Source organism: Saccopteryx leptura, chromosome 10, assembly GCF_036850995.1.
Source record: "Saccopteryx leptura isolate mSacLep1 chromosome 10, mSacLep1_pri_phased_curated, whole genome shotgun sequence".
NCBI lineage: Eukaryota > Metazoa > Chordata > Mammalia > Chiroptera > Emballonuridae > Saccopteryx > Saccopteryx leptura.
The window spans coordinates 79,261,892-79,282,584 of NC_089512.1; the positions used below are offsets into that span (position 1 = coordinate 79,261,892).

The 20,693-nt window shown below is 41.0% G+C and overlaps 1 protein-coding gene and 1 pseudogene across 1 annotated transcript in view; one reads left to right on the forward strand and one right to left on the reverse strand.

The window, feature by feature from the left end:
- The window catches only part of LOC136382416 (inositol-3-phosphate synthase 1-like), a 28,778-nt pseudogene extending 26,482 nt beyond the window's left edge, over nucleotides 1–2,296 (reverse strand).
- The window catches only part of FHIT (fragile histidine triad diadenosine triphosphatase), a 1,908,162-nt gene that overhangs the window by 1,173,250 nt on the left and 714,219 nt on the right, over nucleotides 1–20,693 (forward strand). The gene's annotated exons all lie outside the window — the stretch shown is intronic.

The following is a 20,693-nucleotide window of genomic DNA, read 5'->3' on the forward strand; positions in this document are numbered from 1 at the left end:
AATGGAGCCTGATCAGGCGGTGGCACAGTGGATAGAGCATCAACCCAGAAGGCAGAGGACCCAGGTTCGAAACCCCAAGGTCACCAGTTTGAACGCGGGGTTGCTGGCTTGAATGTGGAATTATAGACATGACCCTATGGTCACTGGTTTGAGTCCAAAGATTGCTGGGTTGAGTCCAAAGTCGCTGGCTTGAGCAAGGGGTCACTGACTTGACTGAAGCTCCCCAGTCAAGGCCCATATGAGAAAGCAATCAATGAACAACTAAAGAGCTGCAACAAAGAATTGATGTTTCTCATCTCTCTCCCTTCCTGTCTGTCTGTCTCTATCTCTGTCTCTGTCTCTTTTGCTAAAAAAAAAAAAAAAAAAAAAAAAAAAAAAGAAGAGAAAAGAAAAGAAAAAGACACAGAAACAGGTTTTCCTCTTTGAGCTTCTAGAAGAAACCAGCCTACCCTACCCCCTGACTAGCCCAATGAGCCTGACATTGGACTTCTAAATTTGTGTTACTCTAAGCTACTAAATTCATAATAACTTGTTACATCAGCAATAGGAAATTAATAAACGTTTGAAATGTTAGTTAGTGAGTCCTGAAGTTGGACTGGACTGCAGTTGGCTGCTCGGGAACCGAATGCCCCTCTCCCCACAGCACATGGTCATGAGGCCGACAATTATGGCTCTGACTCTCCTGATGAGGGAGATATGTTGTGACAAGGCCCAAAAGGACAGGGACCTGCAGAATGACCTTGACCTTATTCCTGAAGTTATTTATTTTAAACAACTGAATTCTTCCTGTGAGGGACCATTTCCCTCTGCTACTCCCATACCTTCTCTGCTACTTTTCCCACGTTTTTCTATGATTTCTGTTTGATTCGATTCAGTGCTATTATGTACTTTAAAAGAAAAAAAAAATGAAACTATCTGTAATTGAGCTGAACTTTGTTTTTCCAGCTCTTTATTTTAACTTCCAAGGAAATTGGCAGGCACTCTGCTCTCTCCTATGATGGGGGTGGGGGTGTCTTACTTTCAGTGTCTCTCACGTCCAGAAATCCTACACTGCTTCGTCCTATGCTGCCTGTCTCACATGCTGAGCTTTGTAGATACCTGAAATAGAATCCGAGACTAGCAATTCACTGTGCTAATAATGTTCTATGGCACGGTGAACCTTTGGAACTTTCTCTTTCATATTAGTTGTCATATTGGTGCAGCAATTTGTTAATTTAAAAAAATATCATTTACTATTTATATTACCTGCATTTTTTTTGAGGTCCCACCCCATATAAACTGCATGTCAGTAGCTTTCTTACAGTTATATGTTGCAATAGCTATGGAAATTGGATGTTTGTGATTTATTGTGAATAGGAAGCAATAGAAAAATCTAAGAAGTACCAGAGGAATTTTAACAGGCCATTCAATAAAGGGATTGTTTTATTTTGTTAATCGATGCTTTTCACGTTTATCACAAAGATTACAAATGCCAGTACCAAGATAATATAATTCTCAGGGAAGTTTATTTACATAAGAAATTTGTTAAGGTTTTTTTCCCCCTGATAGTCCTTAATTGGACTTTGTTTGGTGGGTCTTTATATGTACATATAAAGGGGGAAAAAGAAATTTAAATTGATGCATGCTATTTACATTTTTTAAATGTAAAATTGAAAAACAAATTGAACCTAAGAATCTAAGAATATATATTAGTCATATAATATTGAAATACTGCTATGACATGCTGCTGAAATATATTATTATTAGATTCTTGTGCAGCTGTGGCTTAAACATTTTACTGTGAATAGAATGATTTGAAGTTAGTTAATAAAATATTAGTTATTGGGCCCCTTACCTCAGAGATTTTGTTTCAGTCAATTAAGAGTAGACTTCAGAATCTCCGTTTTTAGCAAGCACTACAAATAATTCAGAAATCCTCAGGCTATATATACGTGAAGAAACATTGCTATATATAGTTCATTGATAATGAAGATAGTGTGTGCTACAAAATCATTTAAAAATGTTCTTAAAATATTTTCAAGTCTTTTCAGAAAAATGGTTGTCGGAAACACTTTGTCATATGTAAGATACGCTGTGCTAAGTTACAGAACACTTTTTTAAAAAAAAAAGGCTGAATCTGTTTTGCGTGAGCCTAGGGCAGTGTGAGGTTCTGCATTTCACTCAAGTTTGCAGCAAGGCAAGTGGCATCCTTTATGTAGCTGTAATGCATTTAACTCAATATAAGGAAACTGGCACCTGTTTACATAAGGCATGCCTGAGCCACAGTTCCGGCTGCCAGCAGCTCCGTCTGCGTCATTGTGCATCTAAGAGTTTGCATGTCTTTGCTTATGCACTTTTCCTAAATGCTTAATGAATAGGCTCTGAGGCTTTAATTTTCAACCAATCCCAAGTGTATTACTACAGTTTATCAAGCAATAAGCACACTATTATACTTATACTGTCATGTTCTTATAAAGCAGTTTATAAAAGGTGACATCTGGCAAAGAGGCAGATCTATAAAAATCATGCTGGTGGATAGAGTGTCATTTTTCTGCCATACTCCCAGAAAGAGTAATATTATTTTGACACACACATGCATCCCCACTGTCAAGTTTCTATTTTTATAGTTAGCTTCCTACACATATCCTTAAGCTATACAAAACCTTTGGATGAATGCAAAAAGTGACATTTCTGCATATTTATTTCAAGGCTATTTTAGAGGTTGACTTTGCCTGGTAGGATTTTTCCAAGAACAGTGTTATTCTGATGACAGTAGACATTGTTGAGAACAACACTATTATGCAGTTAGTCATGAAAGGTCAAATACAGAAGGACAAATCATAAATAGTTTAATTTAATGCTTGGTATGATTGTTTCTCAATATTTGCTAGACATACAGAGAGAAAAAGCCATGTACAACATAACCCAGATGAGCAGTTCCATCAGTGCCGGGATCGGAACTGATGCTCTAGTCACTGTATGTTCTGCCCTGTGACCAGCAAGACTACTCCTGAGTTCATATCCAAGAGAAATGGGACCTTTGTCCACCCAAAAACTGCTCAGGAATGTTCCTAAAAGCTTTATTTATAAAGCCCCAAAGTAGAAGTGACCCAAATGTCTTTCAACCACTGAATTGATAAATGTGCTAGACTTATCAAATGGACTACTGCACAGCAGTAAAAACACACCATCTACTACCCTGGGAAGTAGTATTGATGAATGTCAGAGGCAACTGAACGGAGAAAGCTGGATGTTAAAGGGGGCATACTGTATGATGTTCAGTACTGTAAAATTTGGGAATGACAAAACTAACCTAGGTAGTATGATGATAGATGTTAGAATTGTGGATAAGTGTGTGTGTGTGTCTGTGTGTTTAGGTGGGAGTTTATTGAGGATAGTGTCTGTGATGGGTCGGAGGCAGTTTGCCTGATCATGTGTCACAGTCTGGGTTATAGTTACATACGTGTGTGCATATGCAGCAATGCAGAATGGTACACTTAAGATTATCCCACTTACTATGTGTTCTTCGTACCTATTGCTATGTAATGAATCACCTTAAAATGTAATAGCTGAAAACAAGTTATTGTTGTTATATCATAGTGTTGTGGGTCAAGATTTTATGCAGGGCATTCATGGTAGGGATGACTGCTTTTCTCAGTTTGATAATGTCTGGAGCCTTGGCTGGAATGACTCAAATGGCTAGACGTTGGTTGGGCATCTCTTCCTCTCCACTTGGCAGTCGGGCTTCCTTGCAACATGTTGTTCTCAAGGTAGTCAAATTTCTCACTTTAGAACAACTCATGTCATTAAGAGCTAATATTTTAGGGTAGTTACTGGAAACACCAGTTTTTTCAGACCTGGGCATAGTAAAATCTGCTGAGTTCTATTGGAAAATACTCACTGATCCCTCCAGACTCTAGGAGAGTGAACAGCCAATAGAAGGAATGTTAAAGCTTTTATGGGCGTCTGTATTTTGCCACACCATATACATGTAATGTCTCAATTAAAAAGTGTTTTTAAAGTTAACATCAGTCACATTACTCTCACAACTTTTTTTCTCTATTGGAGGATATTGTAAAATTTGAATCTAGTTCTGAAAAACACAAACAACAAAAGAAACCCTCTATTTGAAATCAGTGGCCATCGGGTTGTACATCTCTCCATTCCTTTTAGAGGTTGAAAAATGTGTGACTTTTTCTCATTTTATTTGAAGTTTATGGGCTTTGAGTTTTATTTTGTCCAGGCTTGGGTGAACTTAGACTTTTATTTAATCATTTAAAGCCTAGAGTTACCTGTCAGACTGAAGTCAGATAAGGCTTCTGATTCAACCGGAATCCTTAGCTCCTCTAGATTTATGGATAATGAATTTGACCCCTTATAGCCAAAGTATGATTCTTTTTTTTAAAAAAAGAAACCCTATATTTCTTATTAATCATTGATCAAAAATAGGTTGCCCAACAGTCCCATTGGTAAAAATCGTTGTTAAGAGACAAGAGCAGTCCAGCAGCATTAATGCAGTGGGGTTTTGACTGAGATAGACTGAAAATGTTTATTCAGGCTAAATAAAATGCATAGAAAGCAGAGCCTTTTAAACCATCTGGCTTCATTCGAATGTGCCATTGAGGTAGACAGCATGGGAAGGCATTGTGTGTACACAGAAAGCGACAATATTAAACATACCAAAAGGTTTCGATGTCAGTGCAGACATAGCCATGGCACTTGCACTGGGCATATTTTGGGTCAAGGACAGTGTTTCAGCTAGATCTTTAAATAACACTGTACATCTCATTTGAAGAAGTGTTTGGGGCCATCGCTCAGTCTTGTGCCAGTAACTTCAAAATCCATTTTATAGAATCGAGATTAGAATGATCTAACCGCCTCCTCTCAGATTTTCTTTTTAATTAATTGCAAAAGGCTCTCCTTTTGCCCCCCCCCTCCCCGAGACCCAGGCAGGATTTATGCCGTAATTCCAGATCACCATAATTTCAGGACTCTGCTTTAATTTGTCACTTAAAGAGCTTTGCAATATATAAAGCCGTCAGCCCAGCTCCACAGCAGTATCACTTTGTCAAAAGAGAGTTGTTTGCATTTTATGTGACAACCTATTTGTATAAAGTGCCAGGGTTTGAACTAAATATACCGCATGAAGTCTAAGTTGTAGATGATGCAATCTTGTTTGTAGCGCCTGTCATACATTGCTCACACTCCTTCCCACTAGTTTTCTAACTCAGCCTCTCTGATCTAATATGACTGTTTCTAGGAGATCCCTTTAATTCAGACACTAGAAATGTTGTTGCTCGAGCCACTTCAGAAGGCACATAAATTCAAGGGAGTTTGATTTTCACACATTAGTTTCTTCTCACTTATTCCTAACTCCTGAATATTCTAGACTGTGTGTAAAGATCGATGTCAAGGATGGTGCTAATGTGTATACCTGTATACGTATTTACTTAATGCAGTGTCTAAAGCATGAGTATGTAATCTGTGAGAATGTCATCTGTGAGTCAGCGAGTCGAATGGAAGCATGGCTGCAGCGGTTGGCTGGACTCTACTCTGTATCCTTCCACTCTCCTGCAATATGACCTTGGGCAAAACAAGATGCCTGAATCTGATCATCTGTAATTTGTCCACACCTGCAGGATTATTGATGTATTGGGTGTGGTGTGTGGCATATTGTGAAAACCAGGAGATCCTAATGTTCTTCAGGCTATCACAATTAGCACATTGTCTCTGCTATGATTTGAGCTAATTTCTCCATGGAAAGTTTTGTTTATTTGTTTATTTTTTAATAATTTAAACATTCCCAAAATTTATTGTTCATATTCAAATTCTTAGCAAATGAAAAGATATATATGTATATATGTAAGTATGTATGTATGGTACCTACTTAATATGGACAGCCTTCACAGTGAACCAGTCCTTAGTGGGGTATAGAGTTTCATCACGTTTCTCAAAGGTCCACAGGCTGCCACCCAGGGCTTACATGTCACCCACAAGCCTGTTCAAAATGTGGAATCTCAGATCCCATCCTAGACTTACTGAATCAGAAAATGCATTTCAATCTTTATCTTCATTCAAAAGTTTAAGAAGCACTTTTTCTAGTACAATGAGTACTGGTTTTTCATTTGGGAGACCTCATTCTCATGGAATTTTTAAAAGGTTTTTCACCATAACCGTCAGTAAGAAATGCATTTTATATCATTTCCCAGTAAAGGGGAACATACACACTGATAAACACATGTAATTAAAAAAAAGTTTCACCAAACAGTATTTACCTATGCTCTATGCTACATACTCAGATATTTTTAAATTATATTTTGATTTAAAACAATGCCAGCCATAGACCTTTAAATTGATTTGATAACAGTTTATAAAGAACTGTTGTGTTATGTGACCTTGGGCAATTCAATTTTTCCTCCCTAGGCCTTAATTTTCTCAACTGTAAAAACATGTGGGTTGGACCAATTGATTTCAAATTTCTCTCAGCTTGAATACTCTGAGATGCTCTTTGAAATGTGAAAATCCACCCCGACCACATTTAAGAAAGGTCATGTTTATTGGTTATTGTATAGTTTGTTTTATTGACAGGGCCTGAAACAGCACACACAAACACAGAGGCTCATGGACCCCAGTTCTGGCGTCAGAAGAGCTCTCAGCCCAGAGTGGTAGATCACAGGGCAGCAAACACTTCTGTGTGGTCCTAAGTACCAGCCTTTAAGACAAACCAAACACACTGTAAGCTTTTTAATAGTTTAACATAGTTTGTGCATTAGACAAACTATAGCACCAGTGTTACCTTTACTGAAGTTGGTTACTCTACTATGGTGATAAGAGGAAATATCCTTATTTTTAAGAAATATACACTGAATGCAACTTATTTTCAAAATAATAGCAGGAAATGGTGTATATATAGGGGAGAGAATGCAAATGATAAGTAGATGGGGAAAATTTAACAATGGATGAATCTGAGGTGTACACAGGAACTATGAGTACTTTGTACAATTCTGCATGTTGGAACTTGCAGATGAATTTGAAATTACTTCCAAATTAAAAGTTAAATAATTAACCTTGTTCTCTTTTTCTCCTCTGATCAGCCCTGTGTGCTTCCAGGATGTCTGGAGTGCTTGCCCCCGGGTGTTGTGCCCATTGAAGGCCAAGTTAGGTTGACCTGGATGCTCCAATATTTTCTAGGTTTCTCAGAGCTGTTACCTCCCTCCGGAGCTGACAGGAGAGGCCTAGGGTGTCCACCTCCTGCCCCTGCCCTTGACCCTCAGCTCTTTGGTTTGTTCTGTCAGTAATTACCCCTGGCCCACTGCCTGAGCATATTTTTGATTGGCTGGCACCTTTGCTTCATTTCTTCTTTGTGATACAGATCTTAGATACAGATCATTGGCTGGCCTTGACCTCAACCCAGTTCTTGTCCTGTTTCTTGCTCCAGTTAACTAAAGCTTCATACCTTAAGTACCTACCACTCTCTCTGAGAGAGAATCTACTTTCTTTTGATCTTGAAGAATGCTCCGGTATCTTCTTTTGAAAACAACTAGAAGAGGGACTCAGCTATCAATAGATCTTTGGACATACCAGGGAGTCCAGAGCCCTTAAATGATAGGTTTCAGGCTTTACTGAAACCGGCAATTCACAAAATACCTTTGAAAAAATTTTAAAAGCACTGATCTCTCTTTCCTGTAATGTGGGAATGTTGGAGGAGAAATTAGAAGTGATTCTTGCTCACTTGTCAGCTCTGCCAAATGTCCACATGACTAGATTCCAAAGCAGTGGCTCTCCCTAATCACTTATTAACCTTTGAACACATGCCTTTGTCTTCAAGTATTGCAGTTTAATGATGCATCATTCTCGGTAAAGAATGTGTGGTAGGAATCGGGGAACCTGAAGGCTCTGTGGCTGTAAAGATGACCTGAGCTGATGGAAGATGTCAGACAGCAGTGAAGATGTCTCGTAGCATCTGTAGTAAGGGCTCTCCAATGGCTTTTTAATGAACAAAACAACAAAAAGAAGAGCAGGAAAGACCAGCCACTGGAGCACAGGATATCAGATGCATTAGTGAAAAATCAAATCTCAGGGTCTGAGAGGTATGTGGGGAAGGCTCAATGTTTGGGCCATTTTTACAAAATGTTCACTTTAGACTTTAGAAATTATATCCAAGAAAGGAAAGTTATAGAAATGTTCTAGTAGAAATGCAAAAAGCCCTCTGTCATACCACCTGACTACTCACCTGCCATGCACTTTGAATTTTATTCGTTCTGTCATTATCATGACTATCTTAATTATTCTACATTTATTTTTAGTATTCAAAGTGTCTTTTAAAAAATAAAGCATACTTTGTGGGCCATTGACTTTTTTATTTTTTAACTACAGCAGGAGCTGCAAATGTGGGAATGGGCTTCTCTCTTGTCTTCCCAGAGGCTCTGCCCGTCCCTATTCATCCCTGTAGTAACTCTGTTTACAGTGCAGCTCACTCACCGGTGAGGTGACCTCTTTCTCTTCCCGGAGGCTCTGCCCGTCCCCACTCATCCCTGTAGTAACTCTGTTTACAGTGCAGCTCACTCACCGGTGAGGTGACCTCTTTCTCTTCCCAGAGGCTCTGCCCATCCCCACTCATCCCTGTAGTAACTCTGTTTACAGTGCAGCTCACGAACCGGTGAGGTGACTTCTTTCTCTTCCCGCTGCCTTCCCCACCTGCAAGATAAATGGTTCTAAACCTTTCACTGCAAGCAAAGATGGTGTTTAGTTTATCAGTAATTAATTACTAGCATTTCCTTGACAGAAAGTAATGAAACTACAGAGCAATCACTTAAAAGGGAAGCAACTGTCAATGATCACTCTAATGAACCTTGTTTAACAGAGGTGATGGTGTGCTATCTGATGCTCAGCCTCCTGTGCGTAGAGAGTAGATGCCCTGGCTGTCCATTTTGTGCTGAATATGTGATTTGCAACCGTTCTCAAGGCCAGATTTTATAGTGTTTTAGCTGTGGGTAACAATGTGGAATTTGGAGACTTTTGTCGAAACAAGTGATTAACTCTTCCCTATTAATATTTGAATATGAGTAAACGGAAACAATTCCTAACATTAAGCATTTTAAATGGTATTGTAGTGGTGATAACAGTTATTGACATGATCATAGCAATAATATAAAGGATGACATTTACTGAATCATTAGTGAGAGGCCCTGTACTGCATATTTCATATGCATGATGTCACTTAATTCTCAAAACACTCTTAAGAAAAACAATTTGCAGAAAGGCAAGTCCATAGCTCTTGTACAAATATAAAATAAACACAGTTCAAGATATTGATCAGCTCATTAATTGATGCAAGACCTAGTAATATGTTAAAATTAGTCCAATGATGGTCATTTGATTACTTCTATCTTCCCTCCCTCCCTCCCTCCCTCCCTCCCTTCTTTCTTTCTTTCTTTCTTTCTTTCTTTCTTTCTTTCTTTCTTTCTTTCTTTCTTTCTTTCTTTCTTTCTTTCTTCTTTCTTTACTTATTTGCAATTTGGTAGATTGTTGGGCTAGATACAGAACAGCATAATGTCCTGCTGATCCATGACAGCTCACATATGCTACTATTTCCCATCAGATTGTAAAATGCCCCATAAGTGGAAAGTCAAGTTCAATAATCAGAACACTGCATTTGAAGGAATCCAGTAATCTTGTTTACCTGTTTCCAAGTTTCAGATAATTTTTTAAATGCCTGTATGATAGGTAGTGCTATATATTTCATGGTTTTCAACCTTTTTGCACTTGGAGACTGGAGAATATAGAATAATTTTGGGGACTGCTAAGGAAGAAATAAAAACCATTGTTAGTATTTTGTATTTTGTGCATTATCTTTTAATTATAATACTAACATGAAAATTTCTTATAATAACCATACAAACAGTAATATATATATATATATATATATATATATATATATATATATATATTTAAAAGACTACAACTGAAATTTCCAGAGAGCAGTATTTAATTCAGTAAAAATCCAAAGATATCTAAGATAACCTCAATAGTTTCCATCGATGATATAGGCTGGTAAGTGGCAGTCACTCTGAGCATAAGTGAATTCAACTATAATCTTCATAAAACATCAGGATGGTTAATTCTTTTGCAGACCAGCATGAAATTTCTGGCAAATTAGCACTGGTCCTTGGACTTGTGGTTGAAAAACATTGCTATAATCTATACATCATAATTGAAAAAGTTGAGGCTTTCTGAGGTTAAGTAACTTGTGCAAGATCATTAAGAGTTGGAGCTGGGCTGACTCTGGTCTGACTTCTGACACAGCTGGCCCTATGGTAAGAACAATATGGGCTCAAGAAACATATGGATTTTAGTTCACCTCCCAATGACTTTGGGTAAGGTAACTACTGTGCCTTTATTTCTTTCATCTGTGAAGTAGTGTTGCTAATAATTTTTAGCTCACAATGCTGTTGGGTGGATATAGTGAATAGTGCATAGCACATCGTACTCTCAGTACATGTTGGCAGTTGTTGTCATCATCCATTGTGATCATGACAGTTATGTGCCACCTGTGTGTGCTAAACTTGTATATGTTTTGAAAATATGTTGATAGTTGCCTGACCTGTGGTGGCGCAGTGGATAAAGCGTCAACCTGGAAATGCTGAGGTCGCTGGTTCAAAACCCTGGGCTTGCCTGGTCAAGGCACATATGGGAGTTGATGCTTCCAGCTCCTCCCCCCTGTCTCTCTCTCCTCTCTAAAATGAATAAATAAAATAAAATTAAAATTAAAATAAAAAAAAAAGGCAGGTCCCCACCTCCTCTACTTAGGTTGGCTCAAGAGTCTGGCCGTATCCAGCATATGCGCTCCAGGAATCACCATGGCAGGGAATACTGTCACATTTTTTGTCCAAGACTATGACCAGCTTCAGCTAACCCCAGAAATAGATCAGTAGCGTATTGTACATGAGAAATTACCTCTTACCCCTGGGAACAAAACAGCAGTGCAATGTGGCTCATAAAAATATTTGCTCCTAATATTTTATAACCTGCAAGACTTTAGATATGTGTGAATCCATGATACTTGTAGCAGATATCACTATAAAATTACCCTCAAAGTAAATATTGATGTCATAAAACACATGGTACAGTAGATTTTCCTCAATGGCAAAAATCCATGGCATTCAATCGCTCCTGGACCTTACATACTCCTATATCAGTAAAAATGGGTTAGAAGTGTGTAGGCCTTCTTGTATATATTATCTCACGGTCTTGCTTTAAGCAGATGAGATCTTGAATTTTGTCTTTTGGAAGTAGGGAGTACCAAAAAACAGAGATCAAAGGCCACATGACAAAGCGGCGTGTGGCCAGTGAATTTACTGATTTTATTTCACAAGTGATTTCTCTGTAGACATTGTTAAAACGTTCTGAGTGGATATTTTACTGGCTCCTTATCTCTGGGACAAGAGCTTTATTGAAGTCAGCATGTCTCCATGTGATTACGCAAGTATTTTAATAATTTCTATTTATGCTCTCGTCTTGGTGGTGTGAGGAAGAGAGAAATTTTCATATCAAAAGGGAAGTATGATTTCTTTATTTAGAATTCTTTAAGAACAAATAAAATTCACTAGTTTTGCCTTCCCACGATTCATGTGTCAGATTTTTGCCTAATCAAAAACAGAGATCTGGCATGTAGGTCCTGTGATTGTGGTTGGGATGAAGGACAACACTCTCCTGGTCAGTACCCCATGATTTTCTTACTATTATTGATAACACAGGCAATATGTCTATACTCTTTGGCAGCTGACAAACACCAAGTATATTTTTTAACATGCCAAGTGTGTTTAGTATTCCATTTACATATTTCCTTAAATTCATAAAATCATGTAACATTTGTTTTATATTTGGAATTATTGTCTTATAAACTTTCTTACCATACTGTGAACGGTACCAAGAAACTCAATTAAATTTCACACCAACATTGTTATGAGGATTTGTTATAAAGGTCTCCTATCAAAGGGTGAACAGTTGTTCATAGTGGAAAAAAGTGGACGGAATGAAAAACCTCCCTGGAGCCCTCTCGGTCTGGACACAAGTAAGAGGTATGCAAACAATAGCACCTCATGTCAGGATCCCCCCAAATCTGTTTTTACCATTTCTATTGTTCATGAAAAGGCTGCTTAACTGGGTTAAGTGTTTTAGCTCACATTCTACTCCACGTGGCTTTGGCACTCTGAAAGCAAATATATTTTCTATTTTGCTCTTAGTTTTCTCAAGCAAAATGGGACTTAAGTCATCAGTAAAATATTTCAGACTTTATTGACTTAGAGGAGACATTCTTTTCTAATTTTAACTTCTTTGGAAGTTCAGTGCTGTAAATATTCTTCACTACAGTTCCCAAGTGCTGTGTGCTCTAGTTCTAATCAACAGTCAGACCAAGTCAAGAAGAGAATCAGGGGTGACGGAGCTCTTCTCCCCACTCGTGTCTCCTCTGCTCCATCACAGTGGTATGTCCTCAGCAGGGACATCTGAAACCCTCTCATGACAACATACAACATTACTGCATAAGGGTTCCTTCAGAAAGTGGGAGAATTAGGTTTTGGTTATATAGTCATTAACTGATTGAATTTGCTTTTTCTCAAATATAACTTTTAACATTAGCCTTTGTGACTTTTATGAACATTCTGAATTAAGGTACAATGTAAGCAATGCAGTCTCATTAACTTTAATAAAGTACAATAAAAATTTTAAATTTAAAAATTGTCTTCCTAAAACAGTGTGTTACTGCCAAAGCATTAAATAGCACATCAGAGTTTAAAAGTATTAAAAATTACTAAGTATCCATTTAGAATGGTTTATTTTATGATTGCAGACACCTCCAAAACAAATTGACAGTCAATTGCAATGTATTTTGAGATGTAAAAGCACCATTAATTACTGTTAATGGTACTTCTCTAATGTGTGTAAATACATCATCTGCACCCAAGCTCTTGGCAGTTTTTTCTTCTTTCTAAACAGTTTAAAGATCTTAATTTATTAATATTCACTACAAGCAGAAAGATAAACACATTGTTTTGAAGTTCTTGATGAATGGCAGTTGGACACATGCTGCTTGGGCTGAGAGTATTAGTTCTTTGGCAATAACTCATGGTCTTACTTCAAATAAAACCTGGAAGAGAGACCAAGAGTTTAAAATGATGTCATTAAGAGTCTCTGAATGCACTTCATTCCAAGCTTTCTTAGATTTGAAAATTTCATTAGTTCTACCAGATACCTATTTCATTATTTGTTTCCAGTAGATTTTAAACTCACCGCGTGCTCCTGCCATAGTAAGCACGACTTCTGACTCACTTCATGACTAGCATTGACAATGACTGGGAAGACATTGTGAGAACAGTGCTTCCTACTTATCATGCCCTTTAATCTCTGCCTGAGCTAAAATATTCATGTTCTTGTTTTAGCAGGCTTCTCATTGTAAACTAATAATAGTAATAATGAAGAATATTCTGTTTTTTCTTGCAAATCCTACCCTCAAAATTTGAACAAAGTGAATGCCTTAGGATTTCCACCAATTTAGATATAAAATGTGACAACTGGCAGATTGAAATATCAACATCTCTATCCTGCTCAAATGCCATAGGCTGTGTGGTAGGAAGGAAAAAGCAGGGTTTTTTTTTTCTTGCTTTGTACTAAATTGTTATTTTTTGCATTTTGTTTTTATAGTAGACTAGATTCAGAGGTTTTTCCTCTTTGTAACTCCTTAAATTTCAGTTGACAGAGATATGTATAATCAGCTTAGCCTGGTTACTTAATAAAGTTAAAATATTGAATGTTGATAAAAATTTCAGATCTGGCTTCTAAATTAGACTTACCACATTCCACAAATAAGAATATAGAGGCCCAGTTAAATTTGAATTTCAGATAAACAGTGACAATTTCTTTCTCTTTCTTTCTTTCCTTCCCTCCCTCCCTCCCTCTCTCCCTCCTTCCCTCCCTTCCTTCCTTCTTTCTTTCCTTCCTCTCTCCCTCCCTTCCTTCCTTCCTTTCTTTTTTTTTAATTTTTTTTAGTGAGAGGAGGGTGGGCGGAGAGACACCGCATGCGCCCCAACTGGGAACCCCCCAGCAAGCCCACTAGGGGAGATGCCCTGCCCATCTGGGGTCCTCACTCTGTTGCAACCAGAGCCATCTTTTAGCACCTGAGGCAGAGGCCATGGAGCCATCCTCAGCACCTGGGGCCAATTCACTCTAATCAAGCCTTGGCTGCAGGAGGGGAGGTAAAGAGAAAGAGAGAGAAAGAGAGAAGCAAGAGAGGGAGGAGTGGAGAAGCAGATGGGTACCTCTCCTGTGTGCCCTGACCAGGAATTGAACTTGGAACATCCACACACTGGGCCAGCGCTCTACCACTGAGCCAACTGTCCTGGGCTTTCTTTTCTTTTCTCTCTCTTTCTTTTATTTTCTTTCTTTCTTTCTTTCTTTCTTTCTTTCTTTCTTTCTTTCTTTCTTTCTTTCTTTCTTTCTTTCTTTCTTTCTTTATTTCTTTCTTTCTTTCTTTCAAGTGACAGGAGGGGAGATAGTGAAGCAGACTCCTACATGTGCGCGGACCAGAATCCACCAGGCAACCCCATCTGGGGCCAGTGTTCAAGTACCAAGCTATTTTTAGCTCCTGAAGCTGATGTGCTCCCATGGAGCCATCCTCAGCCCCCAGGGCCATGCTCAAACCAATGGAGCCACTGACTGTAGGAGGAAGAGAGAGAGAAAGGAGAGAGGGAAGGAGTGGGAGAAGCAGATGTTTGCTTCTCCTGTGTGCCCTGACAGGGAACCAAACCCAGGATATTTATATGCCAGGCTGACTTTCTATCTACTGGCCAGGTCCGATATTTTTCTATTAGTGTAAGTCTGTCCCATGTCATAGGAGGCACATACTTATACTATATATTTTTTGTTGTTTATCTGGGATTTGACATCCTCTCCTGTTTTATCTGGAACCTCTATTCTACTTTACAATGATAAAAGATTTCTGCTTTTTGTAAGCATGTAAACCCACACACTAGTTTTCTCATTGGAAAACGGCAGTAAGAATAGCACACATTGATACTTGTCAAGCTCATGAAACCATTCCTAGCAAGCACTGCAGAAGCATAAAACTTTTATTCCTAACGTGCTGGTCATTTGTTCCAATGTTACAGACATCTTGTCTGCTGGAATCCTGCTGACACAGATCAGTTAAAGAGGAGGGGGATGTTCCTGATGTACGTGGCATCAGCTGTAGTTCGTCTGCGAAAATAGAGGCTGGCCTGAGTGACCCCTGGACTGAAGTACTTAAAAGTTTAATGTGCTCGAGTGTTCACTGCTAAAAGGCACAATAATGGCAACTTTTGCTTTTCATAGGGATACTTGTTATATTTATAATTATGATATGTTAAGTCTGCTCTGAACATACTGTGCTTAAATGCAGCATAAAGGAGGTAGGGAAGAGCCAACGTGCTAATTACAGTTGTTAGTAATCGAAAGGAAGGTAAGCAATGTGAGTGCATAAGAATTTCCATTACACCAAATGGAAATTCACCATGGTGGTGGAGGGTACTTTGGGACTGTACTGTATATATTTTTTAAATTTTTATTTATTCTTTTTAGAGAGGAGAGAGAGTGGGGTGGGGGGGGGAGAGAGAGAGAGATAGAGGGGGAGGGAGAAAGGGGGGAGGAACAGGAAGCATCAACTCCCATATGTGCCTTGACCAGACAAGTGCAGGGTTTTGAACCAGTGACCTCAGCGTTCCAGGTCGATGCTTTATCCACTGCGCCACCACAGGTCAGGCTGGTGGTGGGTATTTTGAATGTAAGATCAACCAATGTCCCTAATTATTCATTCGTGGTCCACTATGAAATGCCAAGTACTGGACACTCTTGTGTCTTGTCCCTACTTTAGATGTCCATGTAGAAGTCAGAGTAGGCTGGGTTACAATGCAGTAATGAACAATACCAAAACCTCTGTGGCTTAATCAACTGGGATTGGTTTCCTGTCCTTGCAAGGCCCATGGTGGTTCCAGGTGACTCTCCAGTGGGTGAGGTGCTCGGCACTTTAGTCCGTTGCTGTCTTGTGGCACCTTTATCTTGAGGGTTCAATGTTTACCACAATTGGGGAAGAGAGGCCTTGACATGTGTGTGCCTGGGTGTTATGTGGCACACATGACCGTGATCACAACCTGTGGACCCGAACTGTTCGTGTGGCCCTGTCCACAGCAAAGGGGGCTCCATGTCCACACATTCTGGGAAAGGACCAGAATAGTTAGCACTGGTTTGCCACACTGGCAAACATTGCTGATTAGTTGTGCCTGTTATCTTGCAGAAGCCCAGGATCAGCTACACTCTGCTGTAGGCAGTACTGGCATTCGAGCCTGGCAAGAGAGCTGAAGTACATTAGCCATCCCCGTCTTCAGGGCTCTTGCCAAGCAGCGAACACTCCGGCTAGGGCTGGAAATTGGACATCATGCAGAGTGATTAGTGTTTTGGAATAAGTGGAGATAGGTTCTTCTGATAGTCCCTATCACAGGCTTCTGAGGGATCTGGATTTCATCACTCCAGACTCTGGTCTGGGAGAAAGGGATTTTCAGGTGTGCTAGTTATCAGTCTTGATGATAGTATTTTTAAAATGTATCTCCAGTTTGCCTGAAATTTAAGTCCTCCTTAGCTTTATTCCCATGCAATAAAAACATTAATAGGTGGGGTTTTTGTTTTTTGTTTTTTTTACTTTAAATAAAAATAACGAAAGCTTGGCTGATTAGCTTGGTTGGTTATAGCATTGTCCCGAATTGTAGAGATTGCTGGTTCAACCCTGGTCAGGGCACATACAGGAACAGATCAGTGTTTCTCTCTATCTTGCTTAAGTCAAGAAATAATAATAAAAAATTTAAAAACTATGAAGAAGGGAGAAACTTATTAACAAAACTTGCAGTAAAACTTGAAAATTGTTTTTTGATTGTGGGACAAAACAGCTGGCACCAAAGCCTTTTTTTTTTCAGCTCAAGGCAATCTTGTCCGTGATGCCTTAAACTGCTACTTGATGAGAAATTCAGGTCAGCGCCCATTTGAGCTTGGCTATTTCAGTTCCGTTTTCACTATGATGGAATTCTCTGGCGGTTGACCCTTTCTCCCATTTAACTTTGATGAACCAGCATAGCCTCAGAATTTCCTGAAGTCGGGGATATAAGTTAGAAATCAGATACCATTCTTGGGAGATTGGAGAATAGAGAAGGGAACCTTTGGAAAAAGGGAATTATATTTCAAAATTCTTCTGTGTGATTGCTCATACTTGTTCTAATCAACAAAACTTGTTGTTGTTTTGGGGTTTTTTGAATAGCGGTGTAGTTCAAGGCACAATGCTAGACACTGTGATGAATATTAAATTACCTAAGAACTGAGGTATTGGAGAAAGAGACATGTATGGTAAAATATATAAGCAAGTACTTAGCTGTGTTTTTTCAGGATAATAAGTCAAAGTTTCCAAGGCAGTAGAAGTTACTCAGGGTTGGAGTAGACCTGCTGTAGGAGGTAAAAAATAGTGAATATTCTGTTGATTAAATATGCTGGGTGGAGAGAAAGGCTAAAGAGCAACCCACACTGAAGCCATAGACATTTAATGAGAAGCCTCTTTTAATAAATAATAACTGAACTTTTAGTTATTTAAAAAGTAAAAAAAGGTAATGACTAGTGTCTTCATAAAGTAAAACACAAAAACAGTATCATTTAATTCCCACAGCATATTGATTAAAAGTGGCCTGCAGTTTATTCCTAATTGGAAACTTCTGATATTTCATTTATATTGCAATGAAAAGAGATGCAAAAATTATCACTCTGATATTGAATCATAACCTCTTTAAACACATTTAGTCAATGTAGATATTTAATTATCTACTGAGAGCAGGCATTGTTTTCTAAGATTATTTTAATTGACAAGCTTATATGTAGCATTTATTTATGTTTTTAAAACAACAGTGGTACTATTTGAATGCACGTCTGTTGTTAATTCAGGCACTACAGAAAAACGAGGAGTAAATCTGTATCTGCTTTCATCTTCCCACCCCTCCTCAACCCTTCAAGAGGCAATAACTGTTCAAAGTTAGGTATGAATTCTTCATACCTCTCCTAAGTGTTTATTTTGCTTAAGCCTGATTATTAAAGACCATCAGGAACATACTTAAGTTTCAAGGTAAGTTTCTTGGCCTGCTACAGCAAGGGTGGACATGCACCAGGAGAAACTGAGTGTGTCTGAAAAGGGAGAATTAGTGAAGAAGGAGCTGGAAGGTTTGGGGGGCTAGAATTAATCATGGGATGCTTTTAATCACTATTGGTCAGAATATGGCAACTAGACAGCTTCTAGAACATTCAGAGTTTATAAGTCTGTGAGGCAAAGTCATGGCTTTGAATAAGCTAGTGATGCAAGAGTGTAAGCTTATTCTGTAGGCATGGCTTGGATAGGTATGGCTTGGATAGGTATGGCTTCCCCTGTTTGTGCATCAGAGTCCAGGTCTGTGAGTTATGATTGACAAGTCCACTCACTCTCAGGTAGTATGTATGGGAGACCCCCCTGGCAAAGTACAGTAGCTCTTCTGTATATCCCCAGTTTTCTTCTTGTCCTTACGAAGCAATGCTAATGCCGTACGTCACAGTTAATTTCCCATTTTAAAAAACAGGCATTAGTTTTATTTTGTTGTCCATGATAATGCTTATTGATTAGATTTTTATTTGGAATAAATTATTTAAGGGAAAATTATTTCAGTGTTTTAATTGAATGAACAAATGAAATTCTTGAGAGAGGGGAAGCCTGAATGGGACCCAGGGGTCTCAGGAACCTCAGAGACTCTGGAGTGGATTTGGAGATCTGATTTGGGTACCATACAAAGCGATTCTGGCTTGTTTAGAAAAGAACTGGGAACCAGGGAAACAAGTACAATGGCTGGTGTGATCAAGGTGGGAGGGAACCCGGGCTGATTCGAGGGCTGAGATAGCCTAGCCCGAAGATTTGAAATCTATCCAGAACAACAACGGAACCCTGGAATTCTTAGATTGGCGGGGAATAAGAGAGTCAGGGGTATCCCAAATGTCTCGCATGTTTCTGACTGGTCGCTAGTCCTAGTGGATCAATAGTGGCTGAAAAAATGCTGAAAAATGAAAAACACTGGAGAGGACAGGGCTGTGCTGGAGCAGGGTGAGCACTGAGGACAGGGCTGTGCTGGAGCAGGGTGAGCGGTGAGGACAGGGCTGTGCTGGAGCAGGGTGAGCACTGAGGACAGGGCTGTGCTGGAGCAGGGTGAGCACTGAGCACCGGGCGGTGCTGGAGCAGGGTGAGCACTGAGCACCGGGCGGTGCTGGAGCAGGGTGAGCACTGAGGACAGGGCTGTGCTGGAGCAGGGTGAGCACTGAGGACCGGGCTGTGCTGGAGCAGGGTGAGCGGTGAGGACAGGGCGGTGCCGGAGCAGGGTGAGCACTGAGGACCGGGCTGTGCCGGAGCAGGGTGAGCACTGAGGACAGGGCTGTGCCGGAGCAGGGTGAGCACTGAGGACCGGGCTGTGCCGGAGCAGGGTGAGCACTGAGGACAGGGCGGTGCCGGAGCAGGGTGAGCACTGAGGACAGGGCTGTGCCGGAGCAGGGTGAGCACTGAGGACAGGGCTGTGCCGGAGCAGGGTGAGCACTGAGGACAGGGCTGTGCCGGAGCAGGGTGAGCACTGAGGACAGGGCTGTGCCGGAGCAGGGTGAGCACTGAGGACAGGGCTGTGCCGGAGCAGGGTGAGCACTGAGGACCGGGCTGTGCTGGAGCAGGGTGAGCACTGAGCACCGGGCGGTGCTGGAGCAGGGTGAGCACTGAGCACCGGGCGGTGCCGGAGCAGGGTGAGCACTGAGGACAGGGCTGTGCCGGAGCAGGGTGAGCGGTGAGGACAGGGCTGTGCCGGAGCAGGGTGAGCACTGAGGACAGGGCTGTGCTGGAGCAGGGTGAGCACTGAGGACAGGGCTGTGCCGGAGCAGGGTGAGCACTGAGGACAGGGCTGTGCCGGAGCAGGGTGAGCACTGAGGACAGGGCTGTGCTGGAGCAGGGTGAGCACTGAGGACAGGGCTGTGCTGGAGCAGGGTGAGCACTGAGGACAGGGCTGTGCTGGAGCAGGGTGAGCACTGAGGACAGGGCTGTGCTGGAGCAGGGTGAGCACTGAGGACAGGGCTGTGCCGGAGCAGGGTGAGCACTGAGGACAGGGCTGTGCCGGAGCAGGGTGAGCGGTGAGGACAGGGCTGTGCCGGAGCAGGGTGAGCACTGAGGACAGGGCTGTGCCGGAGCAGGGTGAGCACTGAGGACAGGGCTGTGCCGGAGCAGGGTGAGCACTGAGGACAGGGCTGTGCCGGAGCAGGGTGAGCGGTGAGGACAGGGCTGTGCTGGAGCAGGGTGAGCACTGAGGACCGGGCGGTGCTGGAGCAGGGTGAGCACTGAGGACCGGGCGGTGCTGGAGCAGGGTGAGCACTGAGGACCGGGCGGTGCCGGAGCAGGGTGAGCACTGAGGACAGGGCTGTGCCGGAGCAGGGTGAGCACTGAGGACAGGGCTGTGCCGGAGCAGGGTGAGCACTGAGGACAGGGCTGTGCCGGAGCAGGGTGAGCACTGAGGACAGGGCTGTGCCGGAGCAGGGTGAGCACTGAGGACAGGGCTGTGCTGGAGCAGGGTGAGCACTGAGGACAGGGCTGTGCTGGAGCAGGG